Source organism: Bos javanicus, chromosome 18 (assembly GCF_032452875.1).
Source record: "Bos javanicus breed banteng chromosome 18, ARS-OSU_banteng_1.0, whole genome shotgun sequence".
Lineage (NCBI taxonomy): Eukaryota > Metazoa > Chordata > Mammalia > Artiodactyla > Bovidae > Bos > Bos javanicus.
Window position 1 is genome coordinate 3,680,223 of NC_083885.1, and position 20,145 is coordinate 3,700,367.

Consider the following 20,145-nt stretch of genomic DNA (forward strand, 5'->3'; position numbering starts at 1 on the left):
GGTCAGGTGGTCTGGTATTCCCATCTCTTTCAGAATTTTCCACAGTTTGTGGTGATCCATGTAGTCAAAGGCTTTGGCATAGTCAATAAAGCAGAAATAGATGTTTTTCTGGAACTCTCTTGCTTTTTCGATGATCCGGCGAATGTTGGCAATTTGATCTCTGGTTCCTCTGTCTTTTCTAAAACCAGCTTGAACATCTGGAAGTTCATGGTTCACATATTGCTGAAGCCTGGCTTGGAGAATTTTAAGCATCACTTTACTAGCGTGTGAGATGAGTGCAACTGTGTGGTAGTTTGAGCATTCTTTGGCATTGCCTTTCTTTGGGATTGGAATGTAAACTGATCTTTTCCAGTCCTGTGGCTACAGCTGAGTTTTCCAAATTTGCTGACGTAGTGAGTGCAGCACTTTCACAGCATCATCTTTCAGGATTTGAAATAGCTCAACTCAAATTCCATCACCTCCACTAGCTTTGTTCATAGTAGCAAAAGAGTTCCAGAAAATTATCTACTTCTGCTTTATTAACTATGCCAAAGCCTTTGATTGTGTGGATCACAACAAACTGTGGAAAATTCTTAAAGAGATGGGAATACCAGACCACCTTACCTGCCTCCTAAGAAACCTGCATGCAGGTCAAGAAGCAACAGTTAGAACCAGGATGGTACAACAGACTGCTTCCAAATAGGGGAAGAGGTACGTCAAGGCTATATATTGTCATCCTGCTTATTTAACTTAGATGCAGAGTATATCATGTGAAATGCCAGGCTGGATGAAGCACAAGTTGGAATCAAGATTGCTGAGAGAAATATCAATAACCTCAGATATGCAGATGACACCACCCTTATGGCAGAAAGTGAAGAGGAACTAAAGAGCCTCTTGATGAAAGTGAAAGAGCAGAGTGAAAAAGCTGGCTTTAAGCTCAACATTCAAAACACGAAAATCATGGCATTTGGTTCCATCACTTCATGACAAATAGATGGAGAAACAATGAAAACAGTGACAGACTATTTTCTTGGGCTCTAAAATCACTGCAGATGTGACTGTGGCCATGAAATTAAAAGACAGTTGCTCCTTGGAAGGAAAGCTATGACCAACCTAGACAGCATATTACAAACCAGAGACATTACTTTGCTGACAAAGGTCTGTCTAGTCAAAGCTATGATTTTTTCAGTAGTCTTGTATGGATGTGAGAGTTGGACTATAAAGAAAGCTGAGTACTGAATAATTGATGCTTTTGAATTATGGTGTTGGAGAAGACGCTTAAGAGTTTTTTAGACTGCAAGGAGATCAAAGTTGTCAATCCTAAAGGAAATTAGTCCTAAATATTCATTGGAAGGAGTGATGTTGAAGCTGAAACTTTGGCCACCTGATACGAAGAGCTGACTCATTTGAAGAGACCCTGATGCTTGGGAAGATTGAGGGTGGGAGGAGAAGGGGACAACAGAGGATGAGATGGTTGAATGGCAGCACCGACTTGATGGGCAGGGGTTTGGGTGGACTCCGGGAGTTGGTGATGGACAGGGAGGCCTGGCGTGCTGTGGTTCATGGGGTCGCAAAGAGTTGGACACTACTGAGCGACTGAAATGAACTGAACTTGCTTTTTCTATGATCAAATGGATGTTGGCAATTTGATCTCTGGTTCCTCTGCTTTTTCTAAATCCAGCTTGAATATCTGGAAGTTCACTGTTCACGTACTATTGAAGTCTGGCTTGGAGAATTTTGAGCATTACTTCACTAGTGTGTGAGATGAGTGCAATTGTGCGGTAGTTTGAGCAGTCTTTGTCATTGCCTGTCTTTGGGATTGGAATGAAAACTGACCTTTTCCAGTCCTGTGGCCACTGCTGAGTTTTCCAAATTTGCTGGCATATTGAGTGCAGCACTTTCACAGCATCATCTTTCAGGATTTGGAATAATTTCATCACCTCCACTAGCTTTGTTCCTAGCTTCCTAAGGCCCACTTTACTTCACACTCCAGGATGTCTGGCTCTAGTTGAGTGATCACACCATCATGGTTATCTGGGTCATGAAGATCTTTTTTGTATAGTTCTGTGTATTCTTGCCAACTTTTCTTAATGTCTTCTGCTTTCGTTAGGTCCATACCATTTCTGTCCTTTATTGTGCACATCTTCACATGAAATGTTTCTTTGGTATCTCTAATTTTCTCGAAGAGATCTCTAGTCTTTCCCATTCTATTGTTTTCCTCTATTTCTTTGCACTGACCACTGAGGAAGGCTTTCTTATCTCTCCTTGCTATTCTTTGGAATTCTGCATTTGTAATGGGTACATCTTTCCTTTTATCCTTTGCCTTTTGTGTCTTTTCTTTTCTCAGCTATTTGTAAGGCCTCCTTGGACAACCATTTTTCCTTTTCCATTTCTTTTTCTTGGGGATGGTCTTGATCCCTGACTCCTGTACAATGTCATGAACCTCCATCCATAGTTCTTCAGGCACTCTATCAAATCTAATCCCTTGAATCTAGTTGTCACTTGCACTGTATAATTGTATGGGACTTGATTTAGGTCATACCTGAATGGTCTAATGGTTTTCCCTACTGTGTTCAATTTAAATCTGAATTTGGCAGTAAGGAATTCATGATCTGAGCCACAGTCAGCTCCGGTCTTGTTTCTGCTGACTATTTGGAGCTCCATCTTTGACTGCAAAGAATATAATCAATCTGATTTCTGTACTGACCATCTGATGATGTCCATGTGTAGAGTCTTGTGTTTTTGAAGAGGGTGTTTGGTATAACCAGTGCGTTGTCTTGGCAAAACTCTGTTAGCCTTTGACCTGCTTCATTTTGTACTCCAAGGCCAAAGTGCTTGTAGCATAATGAAGTCATTAAAGTAAAGATGTTGAATAGGAGAAAAAAAAAAGTCTAAAGTCTTCAGCAAGAAATTTACATTCTCTGACCTTCAATTCCCAATCTAGAAAATGGAGATAATATCTTCCTTACAAGGTTGTTGTAAGGATTTAACAAGGCTAAGACATTGTATGCAATATAGGTAACTATTATTATTATTAGCCTTTTTCTCTAGAGGGCTCCAGTTAAGATATCCTTGGTACAACAGCATGGATCAGTTCATCCTATTAATGCCTTAGCTGCTGCTTGCAAGGTCACTTTCTGGTAGATTAGATGCAATGACATGTTAGGGAAGTATCTATCTGAACGATGGGTCAAGGAGAAGATGTCTTTTATATTGGCGTGATGATGGCGGGAACAGGTAACAAATACTTGGTCAACTCAACAGCATTTTGTAGGAATTAATATGAAAATGATAACTTATTCACATCAATACAAAGTAAAAACTATACACCATTCTTTCCAATTCCAGAGAAAGGGGAGTAGAAAAATAAAAAAATTAGCATTGAAAAGAGAAATATTTTGAATGAGACTCTTGAGTTTTGTCTTTTATTATGGGAATCACCAGTTTTTAAGCATGGTAGTCTGGAAGAGCAACATGACACATCATGACCACTTGTAATACTATCATCACCCTTTTAAGTTGCAAGGATTATTTTAAGCTAATTTTTCCCTCCATTTTCAAGTTTCTCCAGAGAAACAGAACCAGTAAGCTGTGTGCATATAGAGAAATTTATTCTAAGGAATTGGCTCATGTTTAAGCTAATTAAGTACTATAGTCAAATGACAAATATTTAAAGATTTTTTTCAGTTCAGTTCAGTCACTCAGTCGTGTCCGACTCTTTGCGACCCCATGAACTGCAGTATACCAGGCCTCCCTGTCCATCACCAACTCCCCGAGTCCACCCAAACTCATGTCCATCAAGTCGGTGATGCCATCCAACCATCTCATCCTCTGTTGCCCCCTTCTCCTCCTGCCCCCAATCCCTCCCAGCATCAGGGTCTTTTCCAATGAGTCAACTCTTCACATGAGGTGGCCAAAGTATTGGAGTTTCAGCTTCATCATCAGTCCTTCTAATGAACACCCAGGACTGATCTCCTTTAGGATGGACTGGTTGGATCTCCTTGCAGTCCATGGGACTCTTAAGAGTCTTCTCCAACACCACAGTTCAAAAGCATTAATTCTTTGGCGCTCAGCTTTCTTCACAGTCCGACTCTCACATCCATACATGACCATTGGAAAAACCATGGCCTTGACTAGACGGATGTTTGTTGGCAAAGTAATGTCTCTGCTTTTTAATATGCTATCTAGGTTGGTCATAACTTTACTTCCAAGGAGTAAGTGTCTTAATTTTATGGCTGCAGTCACCATCTGCAGTGATTTTGGAGCCCAGAAAAATAAAGTCAGCCACTGTTTCCACTGTTTCCCCTGTTTCCCCATCTATTTGCCATGAAATGATGGGACCAGATGCCATGATCTTCGTTTTCTGAATGTTGAGCTTTAAGCCAACTTTTTCACTCTCCTCTTTCACTTTCATCAAGAGGCTCTTTAGTTCTTCTTCACTTTCTGCCATAAGAATTTGTATTTTGAGGCCAAAAGTAAATCATGGTAGGATTTCTAATTCAAGATGTAGTACATATATCTAAGATGAAATTAGCAATTTAAAAGTGTTATTTGCAAATAATATGTGTTTTTGTAGACATTTAAAGACCAAGAAGTAAATGAGTTGCCAGTAAAACTCATTTAGTTGTTAACAGCATTGGTTTAGTTACAAAAGAATGTTATCAGGATGTTGGCAGGGTTACAGTAATTTTAAAGAGATGAAAGATGCATCCTGTGGTCTCATCTAAGACTTGGAATCCTCTCCCAACTCCCATGCTTACTGGCAGAATTACCTTGCAGCTGAGGCCCTCAGTTTCATGCTTGCTGTCAGTTTGGGGATGTTCTAAACTCCTAGAGACCTCTATAAGAAACACGTGACAGAGTTCTACGAGGACAGTGGAAACAGTTTTACTTATTTCAGGTCCTCTATGACTTCTTTGTATCTTTGGCCTTTAAGACTTTTAGGCTTAAAGGCTTCAAGTTAAATAAATTAAGGATTTTAATTCATTACACCTGCATGATCTCTTCTGCTGTATAATGTAACCTAATCACAGGAGTGATATCCCATATCACTAGGTTTTCACAGGTTTTGCCTGCAATCAAGGAGGGAGGGGGGGTGGTGAGGATTATACAAGGTTCTTCACCAGGCTAGAATTCTGGGGCCATCTTAAACTCTGTCTACAGAGTGGCTCACACATCTGGCTCTGGTGGCCATGCTAAGATGCTACCTGTAGGAGATCAGGGGTGGGGAAGGTCCAAGTGTCCTTGAAACAGTGATGGTTCTCTGGTGGGAGTGTAGTCTTGTTGGAATGTTCCAGAACTTAGAACTGGAATTGGCCTGTTGTCCCATTGAGCTAACTTAACACCTGCTCAGCCAGTTTTTAAGGAAGCTGCCAAAAACAGTGGAAATCAACCCCGGAGGCCAGCCAAGCTCATCCCTTGTTCAATTATGAGATAAAACACAATAATCTCAGCCAACGAACTGGAAATATCCTCCATCTAACTTTATGTTAGCATTCAGAGAAGCTTATTGTTTCTAGTCATCTTCGTCTGTCCTCCGCCCCTACTGGCCTGCCCCTTAGTTAGACATAGTGGTTTATTAAAATACCTTTGTGGACTCACCTATTAAAATGTATTTATCTGCCAAAAAATTTATCACTGTGAAGGACTTGAGCCTTCATCTTTAAGTGTGATATTTTGAGATACAAATAACAACTCTCAAAATAATTTGGTAATAAAATGGAGTATTTGTTCTGAAATGTCAGAGTATCATCTAATATGACTAGAACAGGAACTGAAATGAGGCTTACCCAATTTTCCCTCCAGGAATCAAAGTCTGAAACATGGCAATTTCAGGTTGAAAATAATCAGTTAATGGAAATAGCACATACTCAGGAGGTCATCATTGCTCTGACTTCACGCATGTGTGAGGTAGCCGGGCACAGTGTGAATGCTCCGAACATTCTAACTACATCATCAAAGATGTCTAAATGAAGAGATGCCTGTGTCCTCTGAATCCTTTCCACTTTTCTTATGAATCACGGCCGCTAAATTTATGCATCATTTGGTCTTAAATTCTATTTTTCTGGATTAAATGAAGCAAAGGACTCTAAAATTCAAGAGATATAAAGAAAAATAGGGCCTTTTGGAACTTTAAAAATTATCCCTTAATAGAAAAACAGTGCATCCCAAGGACGCTTAACTTCCTTTTTAGGTTAATAATTCTGTGCCAGTTTTTTTAGAGGGACACTAACAATGTGATTGGACATGTAAAAGGCTGCCCTCTCTTTCTCTTTCTTTTGGTTAATTCTTAAAATAAGATTTTTGAGTGAGATAGCCAGCTAAATTTTATTCAGTTCCAACTCTTGAAATGTTTGAATTTATAGTTTTATCTATTTACTTACTTTTGGCTCTGCTGAGCCTTTGCTGCACGTGGGCTTTCTCTAGTTGCGTCGAGCCGGGCCACTCTAGTTGCGGCGTGCGGGCCTCCCATTGTGGTGGCCTCTCTTGTTGCCAAGCACGGGCTCTAGGCACGCAGGCTCAGGAGCTGGGCCGTGCGGGCTCCATAGCTGCAGTTCTTGGGCTCAAGAGCACAGGCTCAGTGGCTGTGGTGCACAGGCTTAGCTGCCCCATGGCATGTAAAATCTTTCTGGACTGGTGATCAAACCCCTCCTGCACTGGCAGATTCTTCATCACTGGACCACCAGGGAAGTCCAAAAGTTTTGAATTTATACTAGTAATTATTTAAGGTAGTGATCACAGTTACACAATACTTACTATATACCAGCTACCAATATTCCTGATATCAGATCAGATCAGATCAGTCGCTCAGTCGTGTCTGACTCTTTGCGACCCCATGAATCGCAGCACGCCAGGCCTCCCTGTCCATCACCAACTCCCGGAGTTCACTCAGATTCACGTCCATCGAGTCGGTGATGCCATCCAGCCATCTCATCCTCTGTCGTCCCCTTCTCCTCCTGCCCCCAATCCCTCCCAGCATCAGAGTCTTTTCCAGTGAGTCAACTCTTCGCACGAGGTGGCCAAAGTACTGGAGTTTCAGCTTTAGCATCATTCCTTCCAAAGAAATCCCAGGGCTGATCTCCTTCAGAATGGACTGGTATATGCTGACTTTTAATTCTCAGAAAGCTTACCTTAGTACTTTAAATAGTACTATTTAAAGTACTAAGTTAAGTACTTTCCATTTAAAGGTGGAAAGAGGCAGTTTAAATAAAGTGCCTAAGATCCTTCAGTAACTGGCAGAGGCAGGACTTGAGCCCCTGGAGGATGGCTGTGCGGTTAGCCTTGTCGTCACTTGTGCTATGTTCTGGGTTCTGAAAGAGGTGACAGGTAACTCGTGGCACTGACCATCTGCTTTCGTCCCAACAAGTGGAGACCTAGATCACCTGAAAGGTGTCCTAGTAGAAGCCCAGTCAGGTTAAGGAGGGGCCCTCCGGTGGGATGGGAGGAATGGTGGTTGAGGGGTGGGTTTCACAAAGAATGGGGAACTATGGCTGAAACCTGGAGAAGAAGCAGGTGCTCACAAGGAAAAGAAGAACCTCTTTAAGCTTTGTGTATCGAGAAGATGGTTACGATAATATTCCAAGTGACTTTGGGAACGATACAGTCCTGTTATTGTTGTTCAGTCGCTCAGTCATGTCTGACTCTTTTGCGACCCTATGAACTACAGCAAGCCAGGCTTCCCTGTCCTTCACAACCTCCTGGAGCTTGCTCAAACTCATGTCCATCAAGTCGGCGATGCCATCCAACCATCTCATCCTCTGTCGTCCCCTTCTCCTCCTGCCTTCAGTCTTTCCCAGCATCAGGATCTTTTCCAGTGAGTTGGGTTTTCACATCCAGTGGCCAAAGTATTGGAGCTTCAGCTTCAGCATCGGTCCTTCCAATGAATATTCAGGACTGATCTCCTTTAGGATTGACTGGTTGGATCTCCTTGCAGTCCAAGGGACTCTCAAGAGTCTTCTCCAACACCACAGTTTGAAAGCATCAATTCTTCAGCACTCAGCCTTATTTATAGTCCAACTCCTACATCCATACGTGACTACTGGAAAAAACATAGCTTTGACTATACAGACCTTTGTAGGCAAAGGTCCAGTCTTATCACTCTCAAATTATAATCACACACGGGGATTCCATTATTGTTAACTCCAATGGCTTACTCAAAATAGAAAGTCTCATCATCAAAGCAGTATATGTGTGTCACTACACCAGACTCAAAACTACCTTTTAACAATCTCTGGGCAATGTTTTGAATCTGAAAAAAAAAATCACATTTTTGATTCTACACCTACAGTTTGGCAATTGTGGTAGCTAGGACTGTGGCCTCTAAGGGATGTCCACCTCCTAATCCCTGGAGTCTTTGAATTTGTTACCTTACAAAGTGACTGGCAAAGGGACTTCATGGATGTGACTAGATTAAGGCTCTTGAGATGGTGATATTATCTTGGATTATCCAGTTGGGTCCAGTATAATCACAAGAATAAGTGTAAGAAGGAGGCAGGGCAGTCAGGAAGAAGATATGATGATGCAAGCAGCAATCAGAAGGCTGTGCACAATGCAGTCGGCCTCTGCAAGCTGAAAAGGGGAAGGAAACATTCTCCTCTAGAGCTTGAGAAGGAATATCACCCTGCTGACAGCTTGACTTCAGCTCGGTGAAACTAATTTTGGCCTTCTGACCTCCTGAACTGTAAGCTAATACATTTGTGTTGCTTTAAGACACTAAGTTTGTGGTAATTTGTTACAGCAGCAACAGGAATCTAATACAGTGGCCATTCCTCTGCCTCTGTTCCTGGGCTGTGAAAAACAAGTTGTTTGTATTAATATGAGTATCACTCTAGAGTCTTTGTATGAACCTATTAGAAAGAAAGAAAAAGATGGAAGAAAAGTTCTTTACACTAAACATCTAAACCTATTTTCTTTTAAAGACTCACCTTCATTGCCATTTGACTTTAGTTGTTCTATCATAGGTTTAAAGGCAAGTTAATCTATATTGTTTGCAATAAATGGATGAGGATTCACATAAACTCGTATGTATGAGTTCACTTTGTGTACACTGCAGAATCTGTGTATGAGCAAATGTATGTAAAACTTCCTTGGATTTATGTATATGTGATACTTTCTAGGCCTCTCATCACTTTTCTTGCTTGACTGTATGTTGTATGTTGAGATTGTCAACAGCATAAACCTCATGTTAATGAACATCGTTTTTACTTTGTTGTCATTTTTTCCAACTGTGCATTTTTAATCTTACATGAGCATTTTCTTTTGACTGGGCTTCCTCTTCATTAATTCAAAGCATACTTTATCATATCCATGTTACACACCTATTAATGTTCTAAAACTCTCCCCATCTCCACTCCAAAAAAATCCAAAATTTATGAGAGAACCCTTTATAGCTCTGTTTTAATCCTAGTGTATTCTGCAATCTATTATTTGAATGATTTTGAATTTTATACCTGCTTAAAACTTTTCTCTTTAAGTCCTTTTTTAGTCAAAAGTCGGTTCTGAAATTTAGACTTGGTCATAAAAGGAATGAATTTGAGATAAGGTTACAAGTCTTAAATCTATTTATTGTAATAGAGAAGAAACTTTTACATTCTAATGCAAGTTAATCACTAAAGGGATGTTGCATATAAACTTAAATTATATATAAGGGCCCTTCTCTGGTTCCCCTGCCCCCTAGGTAATGTGCATTAAGCTAAAATATCCTTGTCTAGCTCACAGGAAACATCTTGACCAGGCCCACCAGTGAATGACAACAGGGAGGAAGAAATTAACACATCCCCTTGGAGGCTGGCCAGAACCAGAAAAAGTTTGATTTTACTTGTGCCCTTCTTGGAAGAAGCCTGAATTCCATCTGGCAAGGTGGTTCTCTGGGGCATGAGTCCACCATCTTTTTGGTCTGCCAGCTTTTCAAATAAAGTTGCTATTCCCCGCCCCAACAACTTGTCTCTTTATATACTGGCCTGTTGTGCAGGAGGCGCTTAGATTCAGGAACATCATCATGGTGTCATGTGTGGTCATTTATCTGTCAGTAAAGGCTTGTGTTGTCTACAGATTCCTAGAACTCTGATACTGTCTCTACTTTTTAATTATTTCTTCCACCCTTTCACCTTTGGATGGTTTTGTTTGGTGAATTTGTAGGTCTCCTTGTCCTAGTATCTGGACTTCATAGTTGCTATTAAACCTCTAAAATCAATCAACCTCTGGCTGTGCTGTCATTAAAAGTTAACTGCCTTCCCATTAATCCATTAACTGGGAAAGCTATTCAAGGCTGTAACTTGGGGTATGTAAGCCAATGTTTGCCTCCAAGTGAAAGTTTATCCTATTAACATCAAAGAGTATTTATATATATATTATATATATATATGCCTAGACATATATGTGCATATATACATATGTATACGTATGTGTATATATGAGTATGTATATATAAATCACCCATGGCTTATGTAGAAGAAAATGCATAGAAACTTATAGGCTGCTACCAGAAATGAATTCTTGAAAACTAGAAAATCATTTTTGTCTTTGACTCAGCTCTAGAAAAAATACTGATAAATATTTACTTGTTTTGAGTTGCAGCAGTATGTTATTTTTTAGATTTAAGCCACTGATTGACAAGGTTAGAAGCTCATGCTTGTCTTATATCTAACAGTGGGATCCTCAGTGAATGTTAATCTTCATGTCAAAGACAGATCACTATACAAGCTAAAGAATTTAGCAGTGATCTATACTCAGTGGTAGCTAATTGAGTTGAAATGTTATTTTAGGTAACGATGAGAGAGAAAAATCAGGATAGGCCCATATTTTGTCACCTACTCTTATGAAAACTTATATTTTATTCATGCCCAGTTGTATCATCACCACTCCTTAAACTTTCTTTTTTCTTTTTTCTCACCAGAATGTCACTATGTGGTAGCTGCCTCCACACACTGTCAGTTGACATACTTACACAGGGAGAAAGGGACGGGGTGTGATACCACAGCCATTTCTTCAATCTTTAAATAGCTTCATGAAACAGTACAAAAAGCATAAAGAGGTTTGCAAAAGGAACAAAGCTCTCCATTGGTTAGAAATTAATTTGCAAGTCTATTTTAGTGGTTTCCAAATTAGCATGGTCCTGGCTAAACTACACCCCAGACAAAGCAAGTCATAGCGACCTGGAATAGGGCAAGTCATGGGCAAGTTATAAACCTCCCTCCATGATTGTATTGGATTGGCCAAAAAGGTTGTTCAGATTGTTCCAGAAAACGGTTTTTGGTCAACACAATACTCTGTAGCTAGGATGAATTACTATAGGTGCATGTTCCATAAAAGTGATATATATATATATATATATATATATATATATATATAAAATCAAGAGATTGATGCTACTTTTCAAACATAAACTGGGACTTCTGTAAATTCTTAGGATGGGCTTCTGTGGCTTTTCTTTGATGTGCTGAGTGAATGCTTAGGGTAGTTACAACTGTGAGGATGAACCTGCATAGCTGGGAGGCCCTCGTTGACATGGAAATCAATGAAGGCCACCGAAATGAGAAAAAGCACAGACTTTTTTTCCAATTAATTAATTTTAATTGGAGGATAATTACAAAATTATGATGGCTTTTGCCATACATCAACGTGAATCAGTCACAGGTATATATGTGTCCCCCCTATCCTGAAACCCCCTCCTTCCTTCCCCGTCTTATCCCTCTGGGTTGTCCCCATGCACCGTCCTTGGGTGCCCTGCTTCATGCATCAAACTTGCACTGGTCATCATTACCATCATTACATATGGTGATATACATGTTTCAATGCTATACTCTCAAATCATCCCACCCTCACCTTCTTCCTCTTGAGTCCAAAAGTCTGTTCTTTTCATCTGTGTTTCCTTTGCCACCCTGCATGTAGGATCATCAGAACTGTCTTTCTAAATTTCATATATATGCATTAATATACTGTACTTGTCTTTCTTTTTCTGATTTACTTCACTCTGTATAATAGGCTCTAAGTTCATCCACCTCATTAGAACTGACTCAAATGCATTCCGTTTTATACCTGAGTAATATGTACCACAACTTCCTTGTCCATTCATCTGCCAATGGACATCTAGGTTGCTTCCATATTCTAGCTATTGTAAACAGTGCTGCAGTGAACATTGGGGTACACGTGTCTCTTTGAATTTTGAATTCGGTGTGTATGCCCAGCAGTGGGATTGCTGGGTCGTATGGCAGTTCTATTTCCAGTTTTTTAAGGAATCTCCACACTGTTCTCCATAGTGGCTGTATGAGTTTGCATTCCCACCAACAGTGTAAGAGGGTTCCCTTTTCTCTATACCCTCTCCAGTATTTATTGTTTGTAGACTGTTTGACGATGGCCATTCTGACCAGGGTGAGATGATAACTCATTGTGGGTGTGATTTTCATTTTTCTAATAATGAGTAACGTTGAGCATCTTTTCATTAGTTTGTTAGCCATCTGCATGTCTTCTTTGAAGAGATGTCTGTTTAGGTCTTTTGCCCACATTTTGATTGGATTGTTCGTTTTTCTGGTATTGAGCTGCATGAGCTGCTTATATATTTTGGAGATTAATTCTTTGTCAGTTGTTTTGTTTGCTATTATTTTCTCCCATTCTGAGGGCTTTTCACCTTGTTTATAGTTCCCTTCGTTGAGAGCACAGACTCTTCATTCAGAGCTTGCTATAGCAAGGGAGTCAGCTACCATCAGTTGTGTTCTGCAGAGACTCAAATGCTGGCAGGGGGTGAGGGAAAGCTTTATTGTGGGGAAAAAAAAAACACAAAAGAAGGCATCAGGTATGCTTTGACTGCAAGCTGTTTGCAGGGGGACACTGTAGACATGGTAATCAGGAGTGAGCCATCCTATGTGATTGATTAGGTGTACATATTTCGGTTCCTCTGTATTTGGCAGAGATTTATCCAGGTGTCTCAGTGGTAAAGAATCTGCCTACCAATGCAGGAAATGCAAGAGATGCAAGTTTCATCCCTGGGTTGGGAAGATGCCCTGGAGGAGGAAATGGCAACCTGAGCCAGTATTCTTGCCTGGTTAATCCCCTGGACAGAGGAGCCTGGCAAGCTACAGTCCATGGGGTCGCAAAGAGTTAGACACAACTGAGCAATTGAGCACACACTCACACAAGTTGGAAGCAGGCATACGAGTTGGGAAGCTGTAAGGTATTTACCAAGTGTTGGCTATTTGGAGCCGGTTGCTACAGCAGTTATTGTTTGGTTTCCTGAACAGGCTACTGAGGATAGTAGGTTGGCTCCTGGGCTGGTTGCTACACATTATGAGGTTCTATTTTTGTACATAGTATGGTCATTGTCCATTTGTATATTCAGTCTCTCACTGGGCAGGAGTGGTCATCAGGGTCTGGATCCTGTGTCATGCTAGGGCAGGAAGATGGGACTCCTTCTGAAATTGTGAAACTGGACCTGAATAATCTGTAGAACTAACTCAGGTTGGACTTACGGTTAAAGAACAATATTGTATTCTCACTTTGGGGATGAAAGCTTGCCTTGTACACAATATTTTTGAATGATGTCAGCAAAATTCCACACTTTTCCTAAATTAGTCCATTATTTCCAACTTCAACTGAATGACAATTTCAATAATACAGATTGGAATAAAGCGCTTTAAGGAAATAGATTTCTTGAAAGGAAAGGCATTCCTAACCCTCAATCTGTCAATGAAATGTTTGGATTCTAATAGGTCTAAACAGTCAACTGTTTTCGGAAACGACTGAGGTGCAATGTCTCTAAAGCTCCCAGGGGAGGCCTCACTTCTGGCGTATGGAAAGTTTCTGAAGGTATTAAGCATCTTTCCTGCCTGTCCTTTTCTGCCCTGTCCTACCCTTCTGTAGTGAGTATACCCATGGGAAACGTGATTCGTCAGGAGGCATGCAACTGATTTCAGCAGGTCTTCCAAATAACAGAGAAAGTTGTTTTACTCAGTGGCAACTAAGCTGAATGTTACTGAAAATCAGCCCTATTTTTGCAAGTATATTTTAGATTACCAGTTTCAACAATGTGTGCCTCAGAACAGCAGCTCTGTGACGTTGGGTAAATCGTTTAACTACTGTGTCCCTTCCTCCTCAATCGTACAATGGAATTAATAGTATCAAATGGTATAAGGTAATTGTCAGTATTTAATACACATACAGCACCAAGAACATAAGCAGCCAATAACATACACCTATTATCTTAGTACAGATTGTATTGCACAGAGATTAAGAAAATTGATTTACTTTTATTAAAACCTGAACAGCTTTTACTTATAGAAATTATGAAATAAAGCCCTTTGTAAAATTAAATTAAATTACTATCAATTAAGCTATATTAAAATGCTTTCAATATAGCTTGCATCTGTATTTGTAAGAGGCTATTGAGTATATTCATATACACAATTTGCCAGAGATCTAATTTATCATTGTCTTTTTAATGACAATGGTAAGTTCTCTCACAGTAAGGAGTAAACAGTATCTTTTCTGAGATATTGGCTTGAAAGCTGTAGGTTTGTGTGTCATTGTGCGTGTGTGTACATGCATGCACATGAAAATATTTCAACAGAAAGTAGGTAATTTTTTCCCTTAGAATGTGTGTGTGTGTGTATGTGTGCTCAGTCACTCTGTCGTGTCCAACTCTTTGAGACCCCAGGGACTGTAGCCTGCCAGGCTCCTCTGTCCATGGGGATTCTCCAGGCAAGAGTACTGGAGTGGGTTGCCATGCCCCCTCCAGGGTGAATGTATATTCTAAAACAATTATGTATGTATAGTAATAAATATGTATAGATATGTATATTCTAATATAATTCTCTAAAAAAGTGAATCAAAACAAATATATGAAAAAATTAACAAAAATTCTGTAATTACAAAAAGACAAAATAATAATAGTTATACATTATTATACATCATTCATTATTATATATTAATAATGTATAACTTAATAATTATAATTTAATGTATTAAGTTATATGTTATTATACATTATTATTATTTCTCACTATATATCAAGTTTAATGTGGAAATTCTAATATGACTATGAGATGTTGTATAAAGAGTAATATCATTTTGAAAAAGCATAGAGTAGTAACAGTGATGTTCATTTCTTCCTCTGATAGAAAAAAACACAAATTAACCAAACATACCTTGCTACCCTTTTGATTTGTAGAAGCCTCCCCCTTGATGACAGTGTTTTTAAATTTCACTGGTGACTGAAGTCTTCCACGCTCTCCTGTGCCCCTTCCCTGGTGGCTCAGTGGTAAAGAATCCTACCAATGCAACAGATGCAGGTTCGATCCTGGGTCAGGAAGATCCTCTGGAGAAGGAAATGGCAACCCGCTCCAGTATTCTAGCCTGGGAAATCCCATGGACAGAGGAGCCTGGTGGGCTATAGTCCATGGCGTCACCAAGAGTTGGACATGACTGAGCATGTCCACATATAAGTAATGCCATACAATATTTGTCTCAGGGAGACTTCAAGGGTTTCCCTGGTGGCTCAGATGGTAAAGAATCTGCTGCAATGCAGGAGACCTGGGTTCAATTCCTGGGTCGGGAAGATCCCCTGGAGAAGAGAATGGCAACCCACTACAGTATTTTTGCCTGGGAAATCCCATGGACAGAGGAGCCTGGTGGGCTACAGTTCATGGGGTCACAGAAGAGTTGGATATGACTGAGTGACTGAGCACATGAAATTATACTACATATTGTGTGTACAAGTGAAGAACATATGTCACATGTATATATAATATAAATATTATAATATATGGTAGTAAATACATGTATATTAATACATATGTAATATGTGAATATAAAAATATTTACACATAAATACATAAGTCTGTATTTCTGTGGATAAATGCCTACAGCTCTCCTCAGCTTGGAAACAGTATCCTCTCTCTTCTTCTGGCCCCTGCTAGGCTCCAGCACTTCCTCCCTCTTGTCTCATGTGGAGGCTGTGCCCTATACCAACCATTGCTTCCTTGGGCTCTAGAGGTAGTGAGATAGGGTGCTTTCAAGAAGGAGGGGGAGCCTTTGGAGGGCCATCCCCGGGGCCTACCTAAGAAGGCCATATGATAAGTCTGTGCCATCAGTTAAACTTATGATTGATGGCCAACTTAGCATTTATACAGGGTCAGCTTGTATACACTGCCGGGGTCCAGCCCCAGTGGATCCAGGGAAATTCGAAGGAGAGACAGCTTCAGCGATCAGGATTCGATAGCTTTAATTAAATATTAATTAGACATATGAAGAGTAATAGGATGAGGATGGCTCAGTAGGAAAATTCAGTGGAGAAAAGAGGCTGAATAACTTGGTTTACGTGGAAAGCTAGTAAAATTCCAAGGCAAGGGATTCATGTCACCTACGTAGGCCGCAGGTGTCCTCCTGTTCTCCTGAAGGAGAGGAGACACTAAGGCCTCCCCGGTCAGATCTTAGAAGCCCAGGCATAGTTAGTAGGCTTGACGAGCCTCCACGTTCCAAATAATTCAGCCAGAAGGTGAGAGAACGACATGGGGAGACCAGTCTTTTGAGGAACTGATCCCCTTTTTTATTTTTCCAGGATCTGTTTTTATACACTGAGATGTTATACAAAAGTCACGTGGGGTCAGCAGTCCTGACTTTTATTAAAGTCAGGTGCTTCATACAGATGTATACAGAGGTCTTAGGGGTGTTACATCATCTTCTGGCCAGGGGGCCTGCTGACAATTTATGACCCTTTCCTTGTGACAGCGGTCAGTCAACCAGAACACTTATTTCTCCAGGGGTGATTATTCTTAAAATAGACGCCACCTTCTGAAGGTACCAAATAAAGTTACATTCCTATAGGGTGAGGGTGTAGTGGGTTTTAATTAAGGAAAGAATTTGCTTAGCCTAGGTCCAATGTGATTAATATCAAAGGTTAATACTTATTTCTTCTATATATTCATTAATGTGTATAAGGGTAGGGGATGTGGAGACTTAGCAGTAAATATTGGCTCAACAAATGAAAAACCCTTCACCAATACAATTTCTAATCAGCCCACTATACTATACTAATAGTTTTCTAACTTCTCTAAAGAACCTGTTTTTAGAAGGTTTAAAGCATCTCATGCCTCTCACAGTTGGGAGGCTGTGAGCAATCACATGTGGCCGGACAAGCCTGTCAGGCAGGCTAGAGAACCTTCAGAGGAGTTTGTAGGTTGAAACACTCCTATCACGCCCAGGAATTATTATTAACTGGAGCTGTAAGTTAACTCCTTCTCTGAAAGAGGTGGTGGGGGACAGCCCCCCGTAAAGTCAGAGGTGTAGGTGAGAGCACAAAGTAGTAAAGTAGGCAGGCTCTGCTTTTGGGGGTGGGTGCTTGAGAATTTCCAGGGGGACTCCTGAGGCTCGATCCCGCCTTTGTGTATGTCAAGCCTCCTTCCTCATGACCTTTGCCACAGGCGGAGGTCCTCATGCTGGCTCCCGGCAGTACACTATATATACATATATATACACATACATTTTGTAATACACATATGTATATTGTAATATATGTATGTCATGCCTGTACATATATGCATTATGGTTGTAAATATATCTTATATGCATAATTGTATATATATAATAAATGCATGACACTTTAGTATAACTATACTGTGCTATGTATTATGCATAAGTACAAATATTGTACATATACATATTAGATGTATATAATACATTGTTACTAATATATATACACTATATGTCTGTATGGTACATACATATAGTATATATGGGCATATATTACATATGTACTTGGTGAAGGGACCAGATATTAGGATGATCTGATGTAGTATTTAAATATCATGGTCTCATCACAAGGAGATGAGCAAATTAACCAAATTCTGTGTCTCAATTTTACCTCATCTGTAAAATAATATTAGTATCTCAAAGAAGAATGGTAAAAACTGGTAGATCCGCTGGAGAAGGGAAAGGCTACCCACTCCAGGATTCTTGGGCTTCCCTTGTGGCTCAGCTGGACAAGAATCCTCCTGCAATGCAGGAGACCTGGGTTCGATCCCAGGGTTGGGAAGATCTCCTGGAGAAGGGAAAGTCTACCCACTCCAGTATTCTGGCCTGGAGAATTCCATGGGCTGTATAGTCCATGGGGTCCCAAAGAGTCTGACAGAACTGAGCAACTTACACTTCACTTCACTCGTGTGAAACGGTTCTAAGTTCTTAGCAGAGTGCTCACTGAATGCGTGTGTTCATTATTATTAGTTCTATGTAAGGATAACTTTAGAATATTTTACTGCTAAACGAACATACCACAGATTGTGGGGAAATGTATATACTCATGCAACCACAACTCAGGCTGACAGCTGGAACTGTAGCTGACACTGAAGCCCTCGTCTATTCCCGGCTGCCCCCAACCACCCGCCTCCCCCGCAACTCCACCCTGCCCGCCCCCCTGATCCCTTTCCCATATCACGTGTCCTTCTCCCCACAGATGGGGTAAACACCCCTTCTCTTAGATTAATCGCATTCTTTTTAAGCTAAAAATAGAACAGTATTGATTCTCAATTTATAGTGGCAAAAACAAATGTGCAATAAGTGTATGCCCTCTAGAGTGATTGCACTAGAGAGTCATTTTACATCTGAAGCATTGAGTTGAATCTGCATAATTGACTGTGAATTGCAGTGAAACAGCCTAGCTTTGGGGGGTCACATTTATACCTGAATACTGATAGTGATTCACAAGTATTATAGTTTCGGTTGACACAACACCCACACGTGCACACACCCCATATATATATATGTGCTCATTTGTGCACACAAACACATACGTCATAGTTTCCACAGCATACGGAAGTATTCTGGTTGTTGCTTGAGTGTAACACTTCACGAATTGTTACGTCTTTTTATGTCTACATTTCTTAACACTTGAATTACAACTGGATCGACAGTGTCAGTACTTAAGCCGATCGATAGACGTGCAGGAAGTCTGGACCAGTTATCAGTCTGTTTTAAGAGTTAAAGAATTTAAGATGTGAAAGAAGAAAAAGTGGACTTTAAATGAAAATGAGACAATCCTAAAAAATGAATGCTATCTTTAGCAAATTCTTTTGAAAAGCATTCAAATGTGAAGTTGGTAAATTTGTACTAACCGCTTATACTTTAAACCTTTAACTTGAAGGAAAAGTGTATATTTCAAATAGCAGCACTGCAGAAAAATATTGTAGTTTGAATATTTAAGCAATAAAACTACTAGTGACGGTTAAAAAAAAACCATGTTCAAAATGCATAGACTTCACAAAATTTCAGGTGAATCTATGTAATCCTAGATGTATTTAAATTAAAATGTTCATTGTTAAATTAAGAATTGTGACAATAATCGTGCATGATTTTTAATTACCAACATACGTTAAATCCTAAATATAAGAGAAATATTATCTGGTAAGAGCAAAAACGGCTACCGCTTAGTAATTATATAATATGAAAATCTAAAGACTGCATGAAATGAAGAGTTAGCTGAATAAAATGTCAACATGAGACTATTCTTACACTTTTCCTTACTGTTTGTACCTTCCTTTTTATTGGCTATGTGACATACATAGTAGAATAGATAATAAGACATGTATATATGTATTTCATATATACCCTTATATACCTATTGATATATACATGTATGTATGGGAATGTACACACACACACACACACACACACACACACACACCCTGCCTTCCTTCAGAAGTGACCACTGTCTTGAATTCTGAGCTTTTCATTTCTTTGTTTTTTAATAGTATTTTCCTCATCACTTATGTCCCTAAATAATGTTTTATTTAGCTTTGCTTGTTTTTAAGATTCTCAAAGCTATCAACATATATTTATATGGTCTTCTATAGCCATTTTTCCATTAAAATTTGTATTTCTAAGATCGCACCTTTTTGTTTTTTCTTTTGGTGTCCGTTGGTGTAGTTCCTTTTACTGCTGTATGTTATTCCATTGTGAAAAGCACTGTGATTTATTTATCTCTTATTTGATCAGTAAATGTTCAGATTGTCAATTTTTGCTGCTATGAGCACTGTTGCTAGAAACTGCTCACGTATCCCTGTGAACAAATACAAGAGCTGCTCTAGGTTAATGCTGCCCGCTTTCCTGATGGCACAGTTAATACTCGCATTTGTGTAACACCCTTATCCGGCGGCTCTGCCGAGGCGGACATACCTATCAGTG

General features: G+C 39.8%; 1 protein-coding gene across 4 annotated transcripts in view; it reads left to right on the forward strand.

The window, feature by feature from the left end:
* CNTNAP4 (contactin associated protein family member 4) overlaps positions 1 to 20,145 on the forward strand; it is a 313,027-nt gene that overhangs the window by 22,223 nt on the left and 270,659 nt on the right. The window lies entirely within an intron of this gene.